The 22396-nt window shown below is 39.3% G+C and overlaps 2 protein-coding genes across 29 annotated transcripts in view; one reads left to right on the top strand and one right to left on the bottom strand.

Moving 5' to 3' along the window:
* LOC135983898 (general transcription factor II-I repeat domain-containing protein 2A-like) overlaps positions 1–22396 on the top strand; it is a 984084-nt gene that overhangs the window by 884414 nt on the left and 77274 nt on the right. The gene's annotated exons all lie outside the window — the stretch shown is intronic.
* PPP3CA (protein phosphatase 3 catalytic subunit alpha) overlaps positions 1–22396 on the bottom strand; it is a 299060-nt gene that overhangs the window by 221014 nt on the left and 55650 nt on the right. For 3 of the 28 annotated variants that reach the window (XM_065597636.1, XM_065597645.1, XM_065597632.1), the window contains one exon: positions 12535–12581. The exons of 24 other annotated variants lie outside the window; for them this stretch is intronic. The gene's annotated coding sequence lies outside the window, so the exon portion shown is untranslated. Of the gene's footprint in view, positions 1–12534; positions 12582–22396 lie in introns of those variants that run through there. One more of the 28 variants, XM_065597629.1, reaches the window with a different exon arrangement.

Here is a 22396-nt window from a genome sequence, read left to right on the forward strand (position 1 = left end):
CCTTCACTTGATTCTTCTTCTATCCTAATTCATCTCAGAATAACAGCGGATTTGGGGTATAGCTTTTTTGTTTGTTTGTTTACTAACTCTTATTATTAACATTATTCACTTCTATAGTAAAGATGTGAGTTTTGTACTTCACCTTGGCGGTGGGCATGATAGCCATCATTCTTAGCTGTTATCCACAATCTCGGGTTGACGCTGAAGTCTTAGACAAATTACATGTGAGGTTTTTCTACCGGTTTATGACAGTGTCTAGTATTTTTATTTTTGATAGGGCAGGCAGAGAGAAGAGTGTGGAATCCCAATTTTAGAGGCAAAAAATTAAATACGCCACTTCTCTGTATGCACTCTGCTGTCGTGGTTCTCATTTAATAGTTTATGCTGTTCAAATTCCTCAGTGCCAAAAGCATAAAAATAAACAACAAAATTGCATTTTCCATATTAATGGCTCAATAAAAAAAAAACTACATCCAATAGAAAAGAGAACAGCATTGGCAGTTTAAGAAATCCTGATAATCACAGAACAAAGAAAATCAACAGTCAGCCATGGTGTTTTGTGATGTCATATTGAATTGGGAAAACAATCCAAAATTCCTCGCAACAAATACAACTTCGATGCCTTCCGCTGCTGGAGGAGAAAGTTTAACAGTGGCTATCACGTAGTAGAGCTTCTGTGCCCAGCCATACTCGCAAACAGTGTAGCCCCATGCAAATAATATGTAACTGTTATCATACTAATTTGAAAAACAACATAATATCAATTTGAATGCCTGTGCCATTTGCTTTAATTCTCCTAGAATTAAAACACAGCTGAGTGGATTTTTTTTTAAATAAACCTAGTGCAAATTTTTATAGCTAAGTTGTAAATTGCAAGATTATGGAATTTAGAGTTGAAGTTATGTCAGAATTTTAGCTACCTTGGGTCCTAATGCAGCACTCAGGAGACATGTGGGCCGATCCAAGCAACATCAATTCAAGATATGCCCTCATGGATTCAATTGCAGGATTAGAGCCTTAGTTGCCACAATAATGAAGATGAAGTAGATAGGAGTGAATTCTAATTAAAAACAGATTTGTTGAAAATATGTATAGACATGAAATTTGATGCTCCAAATTAGCTGGCAATGTTTGACAGCTGAATGCATCTCAAGTAGTGATGCCATTATTCTTATTTCCCCCAAACAGTTTCAGCAAACTACAGTGAATAGTTTGTTATTTTCTACAGTGGATTTACCCATTCCATATTTTTCCAATAATTCATAAAAAGAGTGAACATACCCAAGTCTAACAGACCTCTTACTATATTGCTTTTCTACGAGGACAATGAATCCAAGTGCAACTGCAACATCCAGACTAAGTACAATATATTAATCATGTTGACCAATTAGCAAAATAGCAATTTGTACAATACCTCTTTAGGTCTGCCACAAACAGAGAAAAATCCATTAAGATCTCTCCCTAGAGACATTATAAACTGGTTTGGCTGTTCCGCAAAGAAATTCACTCTTGATCTAAAAGCCCAAAGGAAGAGTACAAGGAAAAAAAGGGTATCCATATTTCAGTTAACCTATAGCGAGACTATATGTAAAACATCTGTATATTTTAAGAATACAAAGAATCAGTACAAAATATTTAAATTTAAAGTGACTTATTACACACGAATATAATCCTGAAAAGTAAAACAAGTTGAAGCCAATTAGTTTAATTAATTGCATTACGTTTCAGGTCTGATGTTACTTTATCAAAAATCTGGGACGCAGACTGGTCTTTCCTGAATTGAATAATAAAGTTATTTTTCCCCAGTCACACTTTTCGGTGGGGAAAAGGGAGGGAAGGGAAATGTTGTATGTTTCCGATATATTCAGCTTCTTATCTCAGCAAGCAGAAAGAGATGTACTGCAAAGTCATGAACATGGAACTGAAATCACTACTGACCTCTATTTTCAATGAGGCTGACTCTGTAGAGTTATCAAGGGAAGAAAATGACAAGCCCATTGCCAAAAAGCTGATGTAAAGTTACACTGATGAGTATTACCCTGATAATCTGTCTTAACAACTCACACCAAAAAAATAGCATTAACTATTTAATAGTGAGCTAACACATACTCTGTTCTCTATCTCAAAAACAGTGACCATTGGTGCCATTCCAATTCGTGGTTATTTCATTTTGCTGTCCCCATACTGAGATGTTTTGTCAGAGTTGAAGAGATGCAGCAAATGCAGCCACTAAAACCCTTCTCATTTGGTCATAACAATTACCCCCAGTTTAGATATGAACATAAAGAAAAGTGCACACACTAAAGGTGACCCGTGCTCATTGGCAATTAGGAATGAAAAAATATACATTAAATCATGTATCATTCATTTTGTTAGTGTCATAAATTAACCTGGGGCTAAATATCAGATATTTACCTCCCATTCTGAATGCACAACTTGCAGAATGCAAGAACTTCCTCTAGTCAGAATTCCATACAGCAGCAGCACTCACTTCAGGCAACAGCCTCACTGTCTACTTTATAAAGCTAGTGGAAATTCCAGCCACAGGGATTACACAGCTTGTATCTGATTTACAGCAAACAAAGCACTTGTCAAGGCATTGTGCACAACCCAGCAGAGTTACACATATACAAGAGCAAGCTGCAAAGGTAAAAGGGATTCCAATAAAAAACATTATCCTCCCCACTCCTCCAACTATACAAGGCAATCACTGAAGGCACAACTATCAGATAGGTGGATAGTCCTTCTCTCCCCACCCCCACATCCTAGAAATAAAGGCTTCAGTTCCTAATAGGCTATATTTCTTCTCCCTTCCTTTGTATTTCCATAACAGCTTAGCAAGCAAGCAAGATGCTATGCCTACCCTCATTTATCATCAACTGCCATTGCTAAATATTATCATTGAAAAAGGCCTAAATCCCATAACAAATTGCAAAGTTCAAACAGCTTGTATTTCATCTTTATTCTGTTAACTCCCATCTTATTTTGTAGTTGTTGTAATAAGTCAAACCCCTTAACTGGCTCTGAAGCTTCACCAAAAAGTCTTTTTCTAACTCTCTACATGAAATTCATCTGTCATTAATCGCAGGGATTTAGAAAGTAAAAACTATGTGTCAGTAGTATGGTTGGTTTTAAAATGCTTTCATCACTGTAAATCTGTTTATTTTGAAGCGGTCTTTATTACTCCTTCTCAAAGTCTGGCTCTCGGTTTTTGTCTCATTTTCTGAGCGTTGGCTGCCTTCTCCATCGGACGCAGAGATACAGGATATCATCGTAGTAATGTACAGAATGTACGAAGTGCATTCCATCCCTTCACAACACTGGGGAAAGAGGGGTTGGAAGTGGTGACCAGTTATCCCTCGCTCTCAAGCAAGCACAGAGTGGTTGAAGTGACATTTCTTTAGTTGGTGGGGTGGGCAGAATGCTGCCTTCTCTCCAGGACACTGCCTCCAGATATGGGTGCTCTCCTCTAAGGGTATGTCTACACTGCAGTTAAAAACCACGGCTGGCCTGTCCCAGCTGCCTCGGGCTCACAGGGCTGTTGAATTGTGATGTAGACATTCAGGCTCAGGCTAGAGACCAGGCTATAGGACCCCTCGGGCTACACTGCAATTCAACAGCCCCTTAGCCTGAGCCTGATTCAGTCTGGTAAGTCCAGCCAGCTGTTATAAAATGAGAGAAGCACATGCACACATACATAAGTGATGATGTATGTATTATATATTTAAGTGTTACGGTAGTAAATGTGTCAGGAAAGGGTGGTGATAGTTGAAGGGTTTTATCATACAAATGTATTTCCTGCTGCAGCAAAAGCTTTTTTCAGAAATACTGAAATCCTTTTTGCAGCATCTTCATCAGCCTACATCAAGACTGACCGTATCTGAGTTCATAGCTTTCTTCTGATACATACCAGCCCATCTCCTGAACCAAACTCCACCAAACATTTTATTGTCTCCATCTCAGGAACGCCATTTGTCCCTTAATGCACTCAGTCATTCCAGGCAACATTTTCCTTTTAAAACAGATTTTTAAGTGACGTGACAGATACTGATACAGAAAGGTGGCAAAATTGATTCCTTCAGTTCAACTCATACACTCAAGATGTAACTTTTCATCTCTCTTATTACTGGATAGCAAAATGTGTATGAAAGCCTGACAGCATGACTAATATCAGTTAGAGGTACTGGGTACAGACAAAATGCAAACTTCATTAGAATAGAATTGAAAAGTTTAAAAGGCATAAAAATCATTAATGAGACATTGCCAAAAGGAGTAGAGATAATGGATTGTCTACAGAATTACTCTTTTCTTCAAGTCTATCCCAAAAATCTGTTGCCTATGCAGAAGGCTATACTTCACATGGCTCAGAACAGAGCCTGAATGCTGTATGACCATTCAGGCTCTGTTCTTCCAGGCTAAAACTCACTACTGTGCAACAGACTAGCACAATACATACGCACCACTTAATTCCTACTTAAGCCTTTGAACACTTAAGTGGTGTATAGGCTTTTGTCTGGTCTGCACAAGGGTGAATTCAACCCTGTATGCACACATGAATTCTGATCCTTATAACAAATGGGTTATCAACAAATTAGTTGAAAGGAGAATACAACCCCTTCAATGATACTTGGAGGGTAACATCACCCAAAAGCAACAACAGCTTTCAAATTAAGAAATGCTACTGCAAATAAAATCTGCGTTTCAGGTTAGATTAAGTGTCTCTAACAATCACGGAACATGCAATATGAAAACACTATCCTTGTTAAATCCTTAAAAGTTCACTGATCTGTGGCTGACAAGTATTTTTTTTTTCTTTAAAAAGAATACACCAATCAAGAAATACATCCACACAAATCAGCAACATAAGTTACCTTTAAAATGAAAAAAATATGCACCCAGAGAAATAGGCAGATGTGCTACTGAAATACAGTAATTGCAAATTTCTGCATTCTATATAAGCACTACCACTATCAATTCAATATGTAAAGGATGCATAATCCAATTACTAGCACCTTGTTCTGTAGTTAGTTTTGTGTTAGTTTTTCCGACTCTTGTTTTTCATGTGAAAAATGAAATGTTGGCAAATAAACATGATATTTAGGCCTTTCTGCTCCCCAAATCTATTGCTAATATTCAGCTGAAGATGGTCTCATGCTGTGATAGCATCATTGGGTCAAATTCTGTGCTGTACCCCTCAGGAGATACAACACAGAAGGCACAATATAAGTACGGGGACAACTTTTTGGTTGCTTTACACCAGATTCTGGTCTGCTCTAAGAGCTGGAGCAGTATAAAAGGGGAAAAGCAAAGGCAAGATTCTGGCTCATTTTCTTCGCATACTCTGAGCTCTATTTATAATGAAGTAATTGATGCCAACTATCTGTGTAATTTTGTGTCATCTAGGTAGCTCTGATGGGTACATTAGGAATACACAAAACAAGATTCCATCCATAGAATATTATTGTCCAGTTCTTATTCATATTATGCTTGTATTTGTTTTTGAAGCATATGTGAGCATGGTTTCTATTTTTTATATCTAAAGTAATGTTCTTGAGTTATTGTACAGGTGTAGCTATTACAGGAAGTTTTCTGAGAAGACAGGAGTCTTACAATTTGCTCTGGAAAGGGTAAAATGGAGCCTGAACTTGCTTTCTAGTGGAAAGGAATTGCACAACCAAAATACCTCCACAGGAGAAAGCCATTCTCCCTCCAGGCCCTGTAAGCTTCACGCTAGGTTCAGTCTACTGCAGGGTACCTGATAGTCCATAGCTGACATAATGTGTCACAGGAGTGAGGCCATCTTTGGAAACAGCAGGGCCAAGGCCACTCAGTTTTTAAGAGTTAGGATCAGAGCCCTTTAAGAGAATCTGATATTGTAACCCCCTGGACCTGCAACCCTTTTAAACCTAAGTCAGGCATGATATCAGTTTGTCTTTGGATTGTCTGGGGTCACATGGACTATCCTTCAGGTTTTCTGTTTGTTTGTATTTTTAAAACTACAGGTGAGTTGTTGGAACTGGAAAATCTACTCCTGCAATTATTCCCTACTTTCTACTTTTCTCTTTTTAAACTGTATCTATAAAGTCCTACAAAATGAAAACCATTACCAAGAAAGCCCTCAAAGAAGCAGCTTTTGGCAAACAGGATAAGGCTTTATTTTCCTCTGTTAATTAAAGCCAGGAATTTCCTTTCACATACAGCACTAAGCAGAGGCAAATGTCTCAGTTTTCACCACACAAATATTTATTTATTTTTAACAAGGGCTTCTGCTTTTGATAATCCATTCCTTCCCTTTCATCAACGAAGTTAGCAGAATGCAGTGATAGTTCAAAGGTGCCACTTCAAGTAACAAAAATATCTCCTTTATTAACACCAGTAATAATAAGCATAACACTTCCCCCCCCAAGACACAACATTTCATACATATGGTGCACCATTAGGAGACTAAATTTTAACTGAATTTGTTTATAAACTACAAAGTTTTAGGACAGCTACATATTATTTACTACTCTTCCATAAAATGTGTCATGAAAGGTTATCTACGCATATTCAAAATGTTCAGTAAGAACATTCACACAAAAAATGGGAAGGGGGGGGAAGTAACCCCAGCTCAGCACCCTATTATCTGCAAATACTGTTTTGTGGACTGTGTGTGTTTTCTTTTTACTTATATCCCACAATTATACATGTGAGAAACCAATGATGAGCTGCAATCTGGAAACACTTTACCATCTGCTATTTGCAGATCTAGTCAAATTTAGAGAGTTAATTAAAGATTGAAGACAGTCAAACAACATTGTTGGAGCAAAGACCCAACTTCTTTCTTGTTAGTTTGCTCTCATTCACTCCATATCACCATAAGTCCGCAGCATCCTCAGGGAAATGTAACTTGCATCTATGATATACCTGTATTTCCTTAGTTTTAATGAACAAAACCTCAACTTTAGAACCACAGTAGTAATACGTTACCCACAGCTATTTACTGGCAAGAACAAATGCACAGCTGTCACTGCTAAGTACAGGGATTTAGAATTAGAAGCATTTTTCAGAAAATCCCAGCTACATGAGGTATTTTTAATTGGTTTGAACTAACTGCCACATTTCCATGGCACACATTCTAACAGTGGTGGCAGTTCTCCCTTTCATATCCATCTCTTCCTTCCATCAACCTCTTCCCGTCTCACCACATCAACCAAGTTACCACACCCATCCACCCACGGCTTTTTATCATGTTGCTTCCGGCTCCAAAAGCCCACTCCCCACTGTGCTGCCTCCCCCCACAAACACACACACAAACTCTACCCCATCTTAGAATCCATTCCACTCCAGCACTTCCACTTCCCCTGCCTGCAATCCTCTTCCTGCTTGCTCTGTGAGGCCTGGAAATGAAAGGTTACAAAAGAAATTAAGTCTGGGGCTGTTCTGGCCATAGGGTGACCAGGTGTCCGTTTTTTTACTGGAACACCCAGTCGAAAAGGGATCCTGGCAGCTCTGGTCAGTACCGCTGACCGGGACATTGACCGTCCAGTTGGCGGCGCTGTGGTCCACGCAGTTCCCAGGAAGCAACCGGCAGGTCCCCCCTTCCACTTCTCCACGTAGGACAGGGGTAGGGAACCTAGGGCCCGCAGACTGGATACAGCCCCATGGTTAATTTCATCCGGCCTGCAGCATCCCCAGTATCCCCCCGGGGCAGGAGCCGTGAGCAGCGGCTCGTCCCGCTGCAGGGTAAAGCCCCGAGCTTCTGCACCCCCCTGCGGGGCTGGAGCCACAAGCGCCAGCTCTCCCTGTTGCAGGGGGGGAGGGAAAGCCCCGAGTCTCTGTGTCCCCCACAGGGTTGTAGCCACAAGCGCTGCAGGGGGAAGCCCTGAGCCTCCACCCCGTCCCCCTCACCCCACCCCCAGTAGATGAGTGAATGGCCCACAATTTATTTTTTTCTGTGGGTCAATGGACCGTGACAGAAAAAAGGTTCCTCACCCAGGAGCCCTCCCTCCCCCCCATGCCACAACCCCAGCTCTGATCCCCCTCCCGCCCTCCAAACCCCTCAGTTCCAGCCCAGAGAACCCTCCTGCACCCCAAATCCCTCATCCCCAGCCCCACATCAGAGCCTGCACCCCCAACACCCCAATCCCCTGCCCCAGCCTGGAGCCCCCTCCCGCACCCTGAACTACTCATTTCTGGCCCCACCCAGAACCCACACCCCCAGCCAGTACCTCCTCCCACACCCCAACCCCCTGCCTCAGCCCAGAGTGCCATCTCATACTCCAAACCTTTCAGATCCACCCCCCAGCCTGAAGCCCCCTCCTGCATCCCAAATCCCTCATCCCTATCCCCACTCCAGAGTCCACACCCCCAGGTGGAGATCTCACCCCCTCCTGCACCCTAGTTCCCTGAGCCAGCCCAGTGAAAATGGGCGAGCGAATGAGGGTGGGGAGAGTGAGCGAGCAACGGGTGGGGGAGGAGCTGGAGTGAGCAGGGGCGGGGCCTCGGAGGAGGGGCAGGGCAAAGATGTTCGGTTTTGTGTTATTAGAAAGCTGGCAACCCTATCCGGCCCCTTTGAGATGATGCCTACTGCTGTAGGAAACAGGGTGCACACCCGGGTACTCTTACTCTCCCTTTAAGGGGGAGAGGAATAAAATCTGTAATTAGCCCCAAATGGCCTGAAAACCATGCTGTTTCCCTGTGCCAAATCCGTGTCCACCTCCACAAAGTCTCCTTATGCTAGACCATGACACTGCACCTTCCAATAAACCAAAGCAGGGCTGGATTTTTGACCACTTGAAAAATAAATTGGTCAATTGACCAGTCAAATAATTTTTTTTTAAATGGACAAAAGAGTAACAGCAGTAACAAAAGAGGAAAGAGTAAGACTTTGTGGTATCCAATAGAATTAGCCTTAGATATTAAGGCCTAATTAAAAAAAAAGTTACTTAACAGTTATTTTAACTCAAAAAAAATGCAAAGCACAACAAAATTAACTTCTAAACAATGAAAATATTTCTGTTTTCAGCAACATTAGGTTAGCATTTAAATGTGAACATAATACAAGACTGAACAGTTACAAAAGAAAAGAAATATGAAGAAAAAAGTCATTTTTAAATGCACTTATGCTAGGTAAGCAGCAAGCCAACTCTTCAAGCAGTTTAATGGCTGTGCATCCTTTGTGTCGGGGAAGACGGTTAATGACTATGAACACTTCTCTCATCCCACTCCATTTTGAGTTAATTTTTGTACGTTTTGTCAGTTTAGAGAATAAACTCTTCGAGGCAGGGACTGGGTCTTTTAATTTGTTTCACATGCTTTCTAAACCAGTGGTTCTCAACCAGGGTCCCGGGGCACTTTAGGGGGCCATGAGCCAGTTTCAGAGGGTCTGCCAAGCAGGGCCAGCATTAGATCACTTGGGCCCAGGGCAGAAAGCCGAAGCCCCACCGCATGGGGCTGAAGCCTGGGGCTCTCAGCCCTACCACCAAAGCCTGAAACCAAAGCCTGAGCAATGTAGCTGCCAGGGGGCTCCTGTGGCATGGAGCCCCTGGCAATTGCCCTGCTTGCTACCCCCTAACACCTGCCCTGGCTTTTATATGCAGAAAACCAGTTATTGTGGCACAGGTGGGCTGCGGAGTTTTTAATAGCATATTGGGTGGGCCTCAGAAAGAAAAAGGTTGAGAACCCCTGTTCTAAACCACCATGTAAACTCATGATCTCTTATACTTTCAACAAGTTCACCTTTTTCCCCAGCAGGTGGCATTAACAGGTACTAAAGTGAGCAATCAAGATACTTAATTAGGCTTGGTAACAGATTGCACCAGGATACAATCAAAACAGTAGGCTGCTGCCTATATCAGGGCATTCTTGCTGGAATATCTGACAATATTTAACATGGTCAAATATCAGGCAGTCAATTGCCAAGCCTACACCAGACAGACACACACACACACACACACACACACGTTACACATCACATCGGCTCATCTGGCTGTCCATTGCAGCAAAACCGGTGGAACAGAGCTCTATGAGCCTCGGATTACCAGCTGCCCTGCTAATATTCAGAACTATCTGGGCAGCAATAGAGCAATCAAGAATCATATCAAGACCACACTGCTGTAACAGAGGCAAGTACTGAAGTTATTCAAAGTTGTGGTGCGCACTCAAAAGAAGAGGCTGTGGTTGAGTAATGGAGACCTCTTTCCTTCCTCTTTCTTGCAGCAGCGGGGATGGGGAGGTACAGTAGCAAAGAGGCAGAGGACTAATGTCCAGAAACCCAGTACTTCTGGAGACTCTAAACAGCTGGCTTTAAAAAAAATAAAACACAACCCTAAGAGCCTGTCACAAAGAACAATTCTCCCCTCCACATTTCCCTCAGCCATTGACACATTCAGATTGGGTCACGGGCAGCTTTTTGGCCAAAATTTCACAATTGGCTAAAGTCAGAAACAGGTCTTTTATAACTCTGAAAAGCCAGGATTTTTCATGGTAGAATTGCTGATGGGAAAACCAAAAGAATCTCTCAGTTTAGCCTGTTTTAAAACAAATATCTAGCTAAAGAACATCATCTGTTAAATTGGGTTTATTATACAAGTCAGTTATGGGTTTACAGCTATTATTAACCAGTGGACACAACTTAAGTATGCATGCAATAAATTGTATTGGTACCATACATTACGTTTATCTTCTGCATGAGAAAGACTCATTAAGTGTTCATTGTGGACAGAATAGTCAGCAGAGAAGACAGAACTGTCAAGCAAATGTTCTATCAGGCTAACCTTAATTTACATTTTCCCCTCAGAGATGTGCATCTGTACTAATTAAAAGGAAATTTACCAAGTACATTTATTTATCAAGTAAAATAGAAATGCTGCCAACGTACACTCCTTATTAATATTACAAGGTCCAAGTGTCATTATCAGAGTGAATATAAATCCACAAGTACCATTTCCTAGACTATATATTTAATTTTTTCACATTAAAAACAGAGTTGGCAGATGCTAATACATCTTCTAAGTCAGCTGTACACACCAATGAAAGTAGCACTCATAGTTGTGCAGCCGGTTCCCAACATGCAGGGCCGGATCCAGGCACCAGCGTAGCAAGCAGGTGCTTGGGGCAGCCAATAAAAAGGGGTGGCAGTCCATCCCGTATCGGGGCGGCACGTCCGGGTTTTGGCGGAAATTCGGCGGCGGGTCCCTTATTCCCTTCTCTTCCTCTTTGAGCTGCCGCCGAATTGCCACCAAAGAGGAAGAGAGGGAGGACCAGCCGCCGAACTGCCGCAGAAGTGCCGCCGCTCATCTTTTTTTTTTTTTTTTTGGCCGCTTGGGACATATGGAACAAAATTATTTTTTGAAATTTTCAGAATTTTCTAGCCATAAATTTATTTCTATGCAAACAGTTTGAGGAAAGAGAAATAAGTATTTATGACTTCAAACTCATATAGGGCCCAATTCTTCAAACATTTACATGCACATGCTTAACTTTAACGTGTACAGAACCTGGGCCTTAACCATTTGAGTGCTAGAAATGCCTATCCGAGTGGCAATTACTTGCTCCCTTTAAAGATTTGCAGAAAAAAAAATTCACCTTGCTATTAATTTCTTTCTTCTCAACCCCAAGAGTTATTTTTAAGGCATGGGATGTCATGCTCAGAAGATTTGTTCAAGGAATGTTTATACCAACCGTCAATCTCTGCTTATTACAGAGGCGTCTTTAACAGCTCCAAAGTTAAAATCACATTGAGTTTTTCAGTTAAAGCAGGCGTACAAATCCTTTTGTTCAGCATAAAAGCAAATGTGCATTATCAACCAAAATTATAGCAGTTACTTATAGGGTACAGATATAATTTTATGTAATGTTTGAAATAAATCTGGTAGATTAGGCATTCAAAGTTGTTAATAATTACTCCATTTTGAAATTTTTGGTATGTGTCTAAACTAGGAGAACTCAAAAAAAAAAAAAAGCATTAAAATGGTTTTGTTGTAATTTATTACGTGAATCCCTTGCACTGCTTAAAGCCCCATGCATAGGACACTAGTATTATGGATGCAGTATATTTACACACTGCACTGCATAATATTTCCCATTAAAAATAAATTTTCAGATTAAAAACCTTCATTACTTAGTTGTAAACCCTTTTACCAGAACAATTAAAAATACATAAGCATTAGTAAATATAGACATGAACAGATAACATACATAATTATTGTATTACCCTTACAGTTCACTTACATTTATCTACAATGCACATTCATTAAGTTTTAATTTTACACTTTCCCATAGTAACATTAACTCTGAACCTACAGAGAAAATATACCGACAAACATTGCTGATGGAATAATAGCCATTCATATTTAGACAACTTCCCCCTTCCCCAAGTGTCAAATTATCCATATGCTATTGTTTTCATTACTTGATGAGCTCTATTTATAAATGGTTTTAAAAAATATCCAAGCCACTATATACACACATACGCTTGCAAGATACAGGTTTTGAATGGAATTGGAAGCATGTCTTGCAGGTTAGCCTTCACATTGATATGGGAATACTTACTGTCAAGTTTTAGAGGTCTATACCAATAATAGATGAATGCACGAACTCTGTAAGTGTAAAAGTAATTTGTTATTCATCATTTCATTTTTTTAAATAACGAGTTTATTTTTTATGTTTTAATTTTTTTTTAAATATAGGTTAGACAGGTTACCATAGCAACCCTAATTTTTCATTACAGAATTGTGTGTCTGGGAACTATAACTGGGCCATCTACAAAAATGATGGTAAAGCAGATGTGTATCTTCCTATGTCCCATAATATTTTATGAAATATCTTGAAACTCCAGAGTTGATGAGGTTTACTTAAAAATAGATAGCACATGCTACTTTCTCTCTCTCTCTCTCTCTCTCGTGTGGAAAGAGGGGCATATTATTTGTATAGTTCACATATTTTAAGTGTGCAAAAGCATGGTATGACAGCTTTTTCCTATCAGGAAACAGAGGGGGGGAAATGCAGCTGTTATAGTTATGAACCCATCTGAAAAGTCAATTTGTATAGTTTTTAACTAAAAAAATCGATATTTTCCACATACTGCATCTTTATGTAGATTTAAATATAAAGGAGAGAGAGAGAATGAAGACTTATTGAGCCTTTTATTATTAATTTCACCAGCAAATATATAAAGCTTAAATCATCATCAACAAAAAACTGTTAAATTCCGAAGTATACAGAATTATTCTTTTAATAGATTTAGTATCCCACAGTTAAGTTTTTTTTCTCTTGGACTAGGTGCCTCAAATCCAACTATGCTTTGTTATGCTGCACTTTGCATATTAGACTTTATTCAAATTCCCTTCCTCATCTCTCAATTCCTCCTTCCATTATTTTCCAGCCTGCAGAGTACATTTCGACTATATTTAATATAATCATTAAAGTCAGGGATGGGAAACACCTATCACATCACCCAGAACATCTTACTGCCAACGATGGATTTTGTTCCCTACAGCACGGATTCTCAATCCTTTTCTTTCTAAGGCCCCCCAACATACCATAAAAATTCCACGGCCCATCTGTGCCACAACAGCTGGTTTTCTGCATATAAAAGCCAGTGCCAGCATGAGGGGGTAGCAAGCAGGACAATTGACTGGGGCACCATGCCACAGGGGGCCCCAGGCAGCTACATTGCTCAGGCTTCAGGCTTCAGCCTCAGCCACAGGTGGTGAGGCTCAGGGACCTGGGCTTCAGCTCCATGAGGTGGGGGTTCGACTTTCTGCCCCATGCTCCAGCGAGTCTAATGCTGGCCCTGCTTGGAGGCCCCCCTGAAACCTGTTGAGAACTACTGCCCTACAGTACATTTTGTAAATTTTTGTCCATTCCCATTTCAAAAGTGTCAAGAGTGTCCTTTGAGTCAAACAGATCTCAGTCTCGGGAAGTTTTCCTGAGACATTCCCTAAAATTTTAATTTTCTGAATTTCTTCCCACTATTGCTAGTTATTTCTCATTTCATTCATCAGTTTGGATTTACACTCTTCAAAATAGGTGTAGTTATGTCCCCTACCCACAGTCAGTCTTTTTCTATCTAAATTACATATATTCAACTTTTTTAGTTACTAACTTTTTATCAAAGCCCTAGGATTGTTGACAGCCCAGGTTACTTGCTTGATTACTTTTAACTGTTGTTTTTAGAAATCCCTCCACACTGTATTTTTCTTATAATGTAGTAGAGCTCCAGGTAGATGGCTGCACAGAGGAAGCCATTTGCAGTGCACAAGTTTTACTGATCCTATAACAGAACATGAACAATGCTACATAATATGCAGCATCATCTACTGCATGTTATCTGTTAACCAACTATTTACATACAGACAGAGCTCTCTTATAACAGTACCCATAAAAAAGGCAATATTACAGAGGCAGTTGCACCATAGCCACATTGAGAAGGGATGGCACTTCTCGGAACCGTTATGCAATGCCTCTATATATACAGATCAAAAGTTGCATTGGCTTTTGTTGCAGTCATATGACATAGTAAACTCATGTCTAATTTGCTGGCCATTATCATCCCTACATCTTGTCTTCTCTTTTCTCTCCCTTGACTATTATGTGCACGTGATTAGAGTTCGTTTTTTTCCTCTCCAGATTTAAAAACTTGCAGTTTCCCCAAGATGAATCTCATTTTGTCATTTTCTGATGCTATATGTCTAATCTCTCTAGGCTCCTCTGTTTTATTTGTGTCCTGACAGGTATTAAGAATTCCTCCCAATTTAGTAACATCTGTGAATTTCATTGATGTGTTTGTTTATCTCTCTTACACTTGATTAATGAAGATGTTAATTATGACTCATCTTAACAATAAATCCTGTGTTAGGATACTAGATACCTTCCACCAACTCAATACGTTGGCTTGTATCACTACCATTTATTTATGGTCTCTTAGCCAGTTTTCATCCATATAACAATGTACCTATCCAAGCCAAGTTTGAATGAAATTTCCAAGTAATATAGTGTTAAACGGTAACCCCTTTACTAAATATTGAAGTTACCTGAAAACACTTAGGATATGTCTACACTACTGGCTTTACAGAGACACATCTACAGTGCTGCAGCTGTACCCCTGTAGCTTAGAATTTACAGCAATGGAAAAACTCCTTCGGTCGCTGTAATTAATCCACCTCCCTAGCAGTAGCTAGGTCAATGGAAGAATGCCTTTGTTGACCTAGCCACTCTACAGCGGGGCATTAAATCAGATTAACTACATTGCTCAAGGGTGTGAATTTTTCACACTGCTGAGTGTCACAGCTAGGTTAATCCGAAGTTTAAGAGTAGACCAGATTTACAGACAAAAAAGATCCATTGACATAAGTACATAAAATTAGGCATGAGCATAAATCTTTGCAGAATCAGTTTAAAATATAACGTGCCCTTTATGCCCTTAATATATTTATTTTGCAGTGCTGTCTGAAACAAAAATCAATTGTCTGGCAAGATTTAAACCCACGCTGCTTACTGCAGATGATCCCATTACTCTGTGGGTGGTTTTTAACCCTCCCAATATTTATTCCATCATTTTAATAGTTTTGGTCACAACAGTTTCCATTATGAGGTCCTGCTGCACATTAGACCCCCTAGAAAATGTAAACTTGTTTTTGAGAGACAGATCATTAGAAACATTACAATGACTTGAAATATTTTATGTCATTTCTTCTAGTTCATCCTGCTACGGGTGTAGAAGTGTTTTCAAGAGTGCATTCTCAAGTGCTTTGTTCATCATAGATATAAAGTGTCTAAAGTGATCACCACTTTGCTCATAAGACTATTCCAATGTCTAACAGTCCATCTCACAGGATGTTGGCTTTTTGCCCAAGTTCAGCTTTTATTAATATAGTTTTATTCTGCTAGTTCTACTTTTTTGGGCCTTGTTAAACAATTGCCTGGTTCAATATAATCAAACAGAGCTATAAAATACAACATTATTCTAATTCTCAAGTGCATTAGTAAACTTCTTTCGTATCCGTTCAACTAAAATGTTATGAGAGACTATTTGATTAATCCCATATTCAATTTGTGATCCTAATGTGGTGTCAGTGTTTTGACAATGGTAATGTTTGCACAGAGATTGCCTAATAATAATAATAATAATCTAGCTCAATTACTCATGTTAAAGTGCACATTTGGGGGGGGCTACTCTTAAGTAAAAAAAACACTTTCCTTAAAATATTTCTTTAAACGTAAAGAAAAATTATGAGATGCCCTGTACATTCTCTGAAGCAGCTGGAACTGGTCTCTGTTAGACAGGATACTGGACTAGATGACCTGGGGTGTAATCCTGTATGGCAATTCTCATGATCCTAAAATAAAAACACTTTTAAAAAGCAAAGATTGAATTTAGATCTTCATTCAAAAAATTACAAAGTATGTTATATGTTTAGAAAACTGAAAAGGAAAGCAATTTACAACATAGGCAAAATGCACAGCCCACAGTATCATTTAGCACTTTTTCCCCCATAAAAACAGCATAGTTCTTCTTCGACCATTATATACAATATATAAGTGAAAATATTTTACTTTCATTTATTCTAAAATATGGAGAAACTTTCCAAGACTAATGAAGAGCAACACATACTAATTACATAGCTGCAGAATTCATAACAGCCCTTGAATGATGCAGAATTATTTCCAAAGCATCTGTCTTTTTTCTCCAAATAAATAATTAATAGAATCTCTGTGTAAATTGATACTAAAGTCCAGACAAGAACAGACCATAGACATCTTTGAAGAGCAGGTAGGTAAGCAAAATTCTTGCACTATTTTACTTAATACATTTTTCAGAATGTAGATTAATAGTACAGTAGCCAAAGACTTACATATTTGTATAGAAATGCATGATTAATCATGAGATTTGCTAATTCCCAGCTCTATTATTGAAAGAAATATGGTAATTTCAAATATCATTAAAAAACAAGACTCAAACCCTATTTACAAAAAAAAATTAAACAGATGTCAACTTGAAATTACTATTATGAGAAAATATCTTTGATGTTTTAATTTTTGTTTGGAAAATTTAATGGGAAAAATGTGTTTGTTTCAGAGAAATTTTAAAAATGTAAAGCTTGTATCTCGATCTTACCTGTTAGGATAAATGAGAAAAGAATGTGAAGATACTGTCATTTGTTCAAGTTCAGTCTATGGTGCTAATACTATAGTCTGATCCACATATGCAGCACTGAGGCAAGACCAGGGTCTAAATCCTTGTCAAAAACTTTATGGTTGCTTAAAAATCACTAGTAGACTAGATACTGACATGACCCTAGTTAGTTAATGTCCCTGTTAATAGTCATTCGGGCAAACCTCTGTTTCTGTGATCACTGTATCACTAAAGAATGAGGTTATAGCATCCCATACCTTTTGGGTCTTCATTCCTACTGATCAACAATATTATTATTTAAAGAACCAGAATGACAAACTTTTAAGTATGAATATTTTGAGATACTTTAAAAGAGTGAGACATTTTTATTTTGAAAATATGGTCAATCTGCTGGCTTTCATCTCTGTAGATCCAGAGACTTAGGTCATTTGACAGATATTCAAATCAATGCCAAGACTGAGGCAGTATTTGAATCTGTGTTACAGAATATTGGCACAAAAAATTCACACTTTGGGCCAGATTTTCCACCAGAGTTCAGTGAAAGCAGAAATGCCTAAGCAGAAGCAAGATCTTTGTGAAAGTATTTGTCTACTGTTAATGTTTCCTCTTCTCATAAATTCCTAATTCTGCTTCTAACGTACCCCCAAAACATTTCTCCATGAACGTGCACATCCCTCCCTTCTTCTGTTCTGTTTGTTCTACTTTTCTGAACCATCAGAGTATCACAAGGGTTTCTTTACACTACTTTTTGTATGGTATAAACAAAAATTAAGTACTAAACAGTGCTTTAAAGAGCATAAACTTCCTGTCTATATCTCGGGCATTTTCAAGAACTTAGCATAGCAGCAGAGTAAACTGATCACATGCACAGAGCAGAACACAGCAGTAATGTCTAATTTTGATCTTATCAACATTAATATGTCTTCACATTAAGAGAAAGCATGTTCAAAACATATCATCATCATTAGCCATTACATTTTTTAAGGGAAATCACCATTGAAAATTTTGAAAAACGTATACATTTTCACCCTTCACAGGGGATATCTATTACAAGTCACCTTCCAACAGATAAGGCTATATACTCGAGCTTGCAAAGATTAAAAGGTAACTGCATTGACGTGTACAAAATTTTAACGCAAGCAGATGGTACAAGATTACTCAAGTTACTCTAGTGCAAACAAAAGAGGGAAGAGCAAATCTTAGCTAGGAAACAGAATACTGGGTACTAACTATTCTTTGTGTAAAAAGCTAAAACAAACCAAAAGACCTACACACATTCTCCCATCTTCATACATGTACAACATGTGGTTGTTAATCTGACATTAAGAAATCTGTAAGCTTTTTGGTTAATTTTTGGCATGGAGCCTACCAGAGATGGATAGCAAAATTAAACTAAACACTGGATTTCAGAAAGCAAAACAAAGCATGTTAAAAATTTCAGGCACTGGCTGTCAGAAGCTCCTCTGAGAAATAAAAATCACGGAGACCCCATTTAAACTCTATTCCTTTGTCAGAAAAAGGGCTCCCAGTGCCAACAGCCATAATCTGAGTGAGCTGGGAATAACACGTTTACCTAAAAGCTTTCCTGAAATAATTCTAATATAGAGGATCCATGCCAGGAATCTTGGCTTAGATATAGCAGTAGATATTTGAGGTACCAATATGTGCTCTTCTAGAAGTGTGACTACAACTTTGGAAAGAGAAGTTTCTTCCCCCACAGAAAAGACAAGTCTGCATGGCCAATTGTCATGTTGGATTCTGCCCAAGATAAGAAAGAACGGCTGTTGATATGGATACCACAATACTCCAAAGAGCAGAAAGTACCAACAGATATTTAAAACATTGCTTTGCTAAGGGATAAGATTCTGGGTAGGTTTCTTGTAGCAATGTATCATGGATAACATCTAATTTAAGAATGCCACAAGGCCAGACTCTTTCAGAGATAAGGTCTTTTCAGCAGGTGGCCATTTTTCAGAAAGGACACACTGATGAGGTGTCTGTTTTAAGTTAACTTGGCAGTGTGTTTAAGTAAATTCATACTAGTTTATTCCAATAGGGAAAAAAAAAACAATTGAGGCACCAAATCATAAGTACAACAGCTGAAAACCGGGACAAGGAATCTTAAAAAACAGTCAATTGAGAGGGAAGTATTCATTGTTGTAGTGCATAAGAATCGATATCACCCCTGTAAATAGTTTGTAAGCAGTCTCAGAGCATACTAGGTTTTAGAAATCAGTCAGAGGAGCAGTGATTATGTAACTAGGCCTTCCACGTCATGTATAGTCAGCAAACATTTATTTGGACCCAACCATAAAATATTAAAATAACTAAGGGCTCATCAAAGCAATTATCAAATTCAGGTCAAAATTAAGGTAAATAGGCAAGTTAGAAGAAATATTGAAATTAATAATTTAATCTCCCAGTTAATACTGCAGATAATGAATCCCTCTAAGTTCCAAAACATAAACTGAAGGAGGTGGTCTGTTTAGTCCTAAACCCAAATCGAAGGACTTCACCCACAACAATGCAATCAACACTTAGTTGGATGAATGCCTGTAATCCAGAAACCAACATACTGTTTACATTTGAGTAACAATCTCAAAAGATAACACTGCTCTACAGCCAAAATGCTTCTGAAATAAATGTAGTCAAACTTTACTAATTCTGGGTCACTGAGAACGAAAATGATGCTTAAAATTGTTGATTGGCTCTAGTTTTCAAGATACGCTATTGGGTAAGTATATACGACCCTTGACTTGGGAATGGCGGAGGATAAGTGAGTTAAAAAGGGAAGGGATCTCAGTTTAAACCAGAAATGACTAAAATACATCTTTGACTGGATCTATGAATAAATCTATGACTGGGTTTGGACAGTACTTGCTTTTTAGGCAAAACAATGAATGATGCAATCTGAAACTGGTATTGCGTCATACATGATATGAATTGCATCATGTTATTCCTAGAAGTCATGGATGATGCAATCATAACGAAGCTTACATCACTCTGTTGAACAAATTGCCCTATATCAGCTCTAGAAATCATACAGTGTTGTGCTCTCTTATTTGTCAGTGTTTGATTTTGCAAAGGGACACATTTCTGTTTAGCCAAAGTGAGCAGAGATGCCTCGTACTTGCGTGAACAGTGCAGATAACTTCTGCTATGTTTGTGCTGAAGTGACTTTTGCAATCACAAAAGCGCAGTATAACCACTATGGTTAAGAAAGCCACAAGGCCAGACTCTTTCAGCCTTTATTTTGGCTGCAAAATTGGAGATCAGGACAAGAGGTGGGCCCCACACATATGCTGCAACACTTGTGCAACAAATCTTCGCCAGTGGTTGAACGGGAAAAGGAAATCTATGCTTTTTGCAGTGCCAATGATTTGGAGAGAGCCAACAGATCATACCAGCAATTGTTACTTCTGCATGGTGCCTCCAGTTGGGAAAGGTGTGTCAAAGAAGAAAAAGTGGACTGTGCATTATCCAAACATTCCATCAGCTATACGCCCAGTACCCCACGGAGAAGGACTGCCGGTTCCTGATGCACCAGAATCATTCTCACTTGAATCAGACAAGGAAGAGGAAGAGGATGAAACTTCTGGTCCTGAACCATCAATGTCACAGGACCCACATTTTCTCCCATCCTCCTCTGAACCACACCTCATAACACAAGGTGAACTGAATGACCTCGTCAGGGATTTGGAACTACCCAAGAGTAAGGCAGAGCTGTTGGGCTCCAGACTACAGCACTGGAATCTCCTGGCAGGTGATGTTAGGTTTCCATGTTCCGCGACCATCAAAAGGCTCTTGTCCCTTTCTTCTTCATGGAAGGTGATCTTGTAGCCTGCAACAACATCGATGGTGTGATGGCAGCCCTCAACATCGTTCACGATCCAGATGAGTGGAGACTGTTCATTGATTCATCGAAGACGAGTCTTAAAGCCGTTTTACTGGATAATGGCAATGTTTTGCCATCAATTCCAGTTGGTCATGCAGTCCATATGAAGGAAACCTATGACAACATGAAACAACTTTTGAGGTGCATAAACTATGACCAACATCAGTGGCAGCTTTGTGGCGATTTTAAGGTTGTTGCTCTCTTGCTTGGTCTGCAGACTGGATACACAAAGTACTGCTGTTTTCTCTGCGAATGGGATAGTCGTGCAAGAGATTCCCACTACGTCAAGAAAGATTGGCCACTCCGACAGTCATTGGAGCCTGGGAGAAAAAGCGTTCAGCATCCACCATTTGTTGAATCGAGGAAGATTTTGTTACCACCCTTACACATCAAGCTGGGTCTGATGAAGAACTTTGTCAAGGCCATTGACAAAACACAAGCAGCTTTCAAGTACCTCCATGGAAAATTCCCAAGGTTAAGTGAAGCTAAGATAAAGGAAGGTGTCTTTGTTGGTCCTCAGATTCGTGAACTTCTTCGAGATGATGTATTTGACCATGCACTGCGTGGCAAGGAAAAGACGACATGGAAAGCCTTCCAGTTAGTGGCAATAAATTTTCTCGGAAACAACAAGGCAGACAACTACAGGTTGTTGGTGGAAAACCTCCTCAAGGCATACAAAAGCCTTGGTTGCAACATGTCACTAAAGATAAATTTTTTGCCCTCTCATCTAGATTGTTTTCCACCGAACTGCGGAACAGTGAGCAACGAGCACGGCAAGCGATTTCACCAGGACATTGCAACAATGGAGAAACGCTATCAGGGCAAATGGAGCCCATCAATGCTTGCAGACTATTGCAGGACAGTGACAAGAGATGCTCCATTTAATGAATACAAGAAACAAGCCAAGAAGCGCCGAGTAGACACTGACTAGGACTAAACTATGTATATAATAGTTTATTGCCTTTTGTTTCATAATCAATTTTATTTATATAACCCTTTGGCTGATTTTTAAAGTGAAACAGGACAGGTGAAATATTATCATGTAAAGCAACCATAAACACATGAAAAGACCTAGGTTTACAATTTATGATTAAAACTCTACTATCTACACAATATACATAGACATAGAAACAGTAGCCAATCAGTTGTTTTAATTGTCATATTTGAATTCAGCACATCAAAATACATAATAAATAGCACATTTTATCTCTGAAGCAGGCGACTTCTCAAAAATTGTAGACCAGTGTAATTGAAGTTTCCTCCTTAGATTTCACTATGATGTACTAACTCCATTTCCACCACCCCAACACCAATACAGAACACACTGATAAACAGAGACACAGGGAAGGTGGGTCCCGCCCCTGCTCACTCAATCTCTTCCC

The sequence above is a fragment of the Chrysemys picta genome, chromosome 5 (genome assembly GCF_011386835.1).
Source record: "Chrysemys picta bellii isolate R12L10 chromosome 5, ASM1138683v2, whole genome shotgun sequence".
In the NCBI taxonomy this organism is placed as follows: Eukaryota; Metazoa; Chordata; order Testudines; family Emydidae; genus Chrysemys; species Chrysemys picta.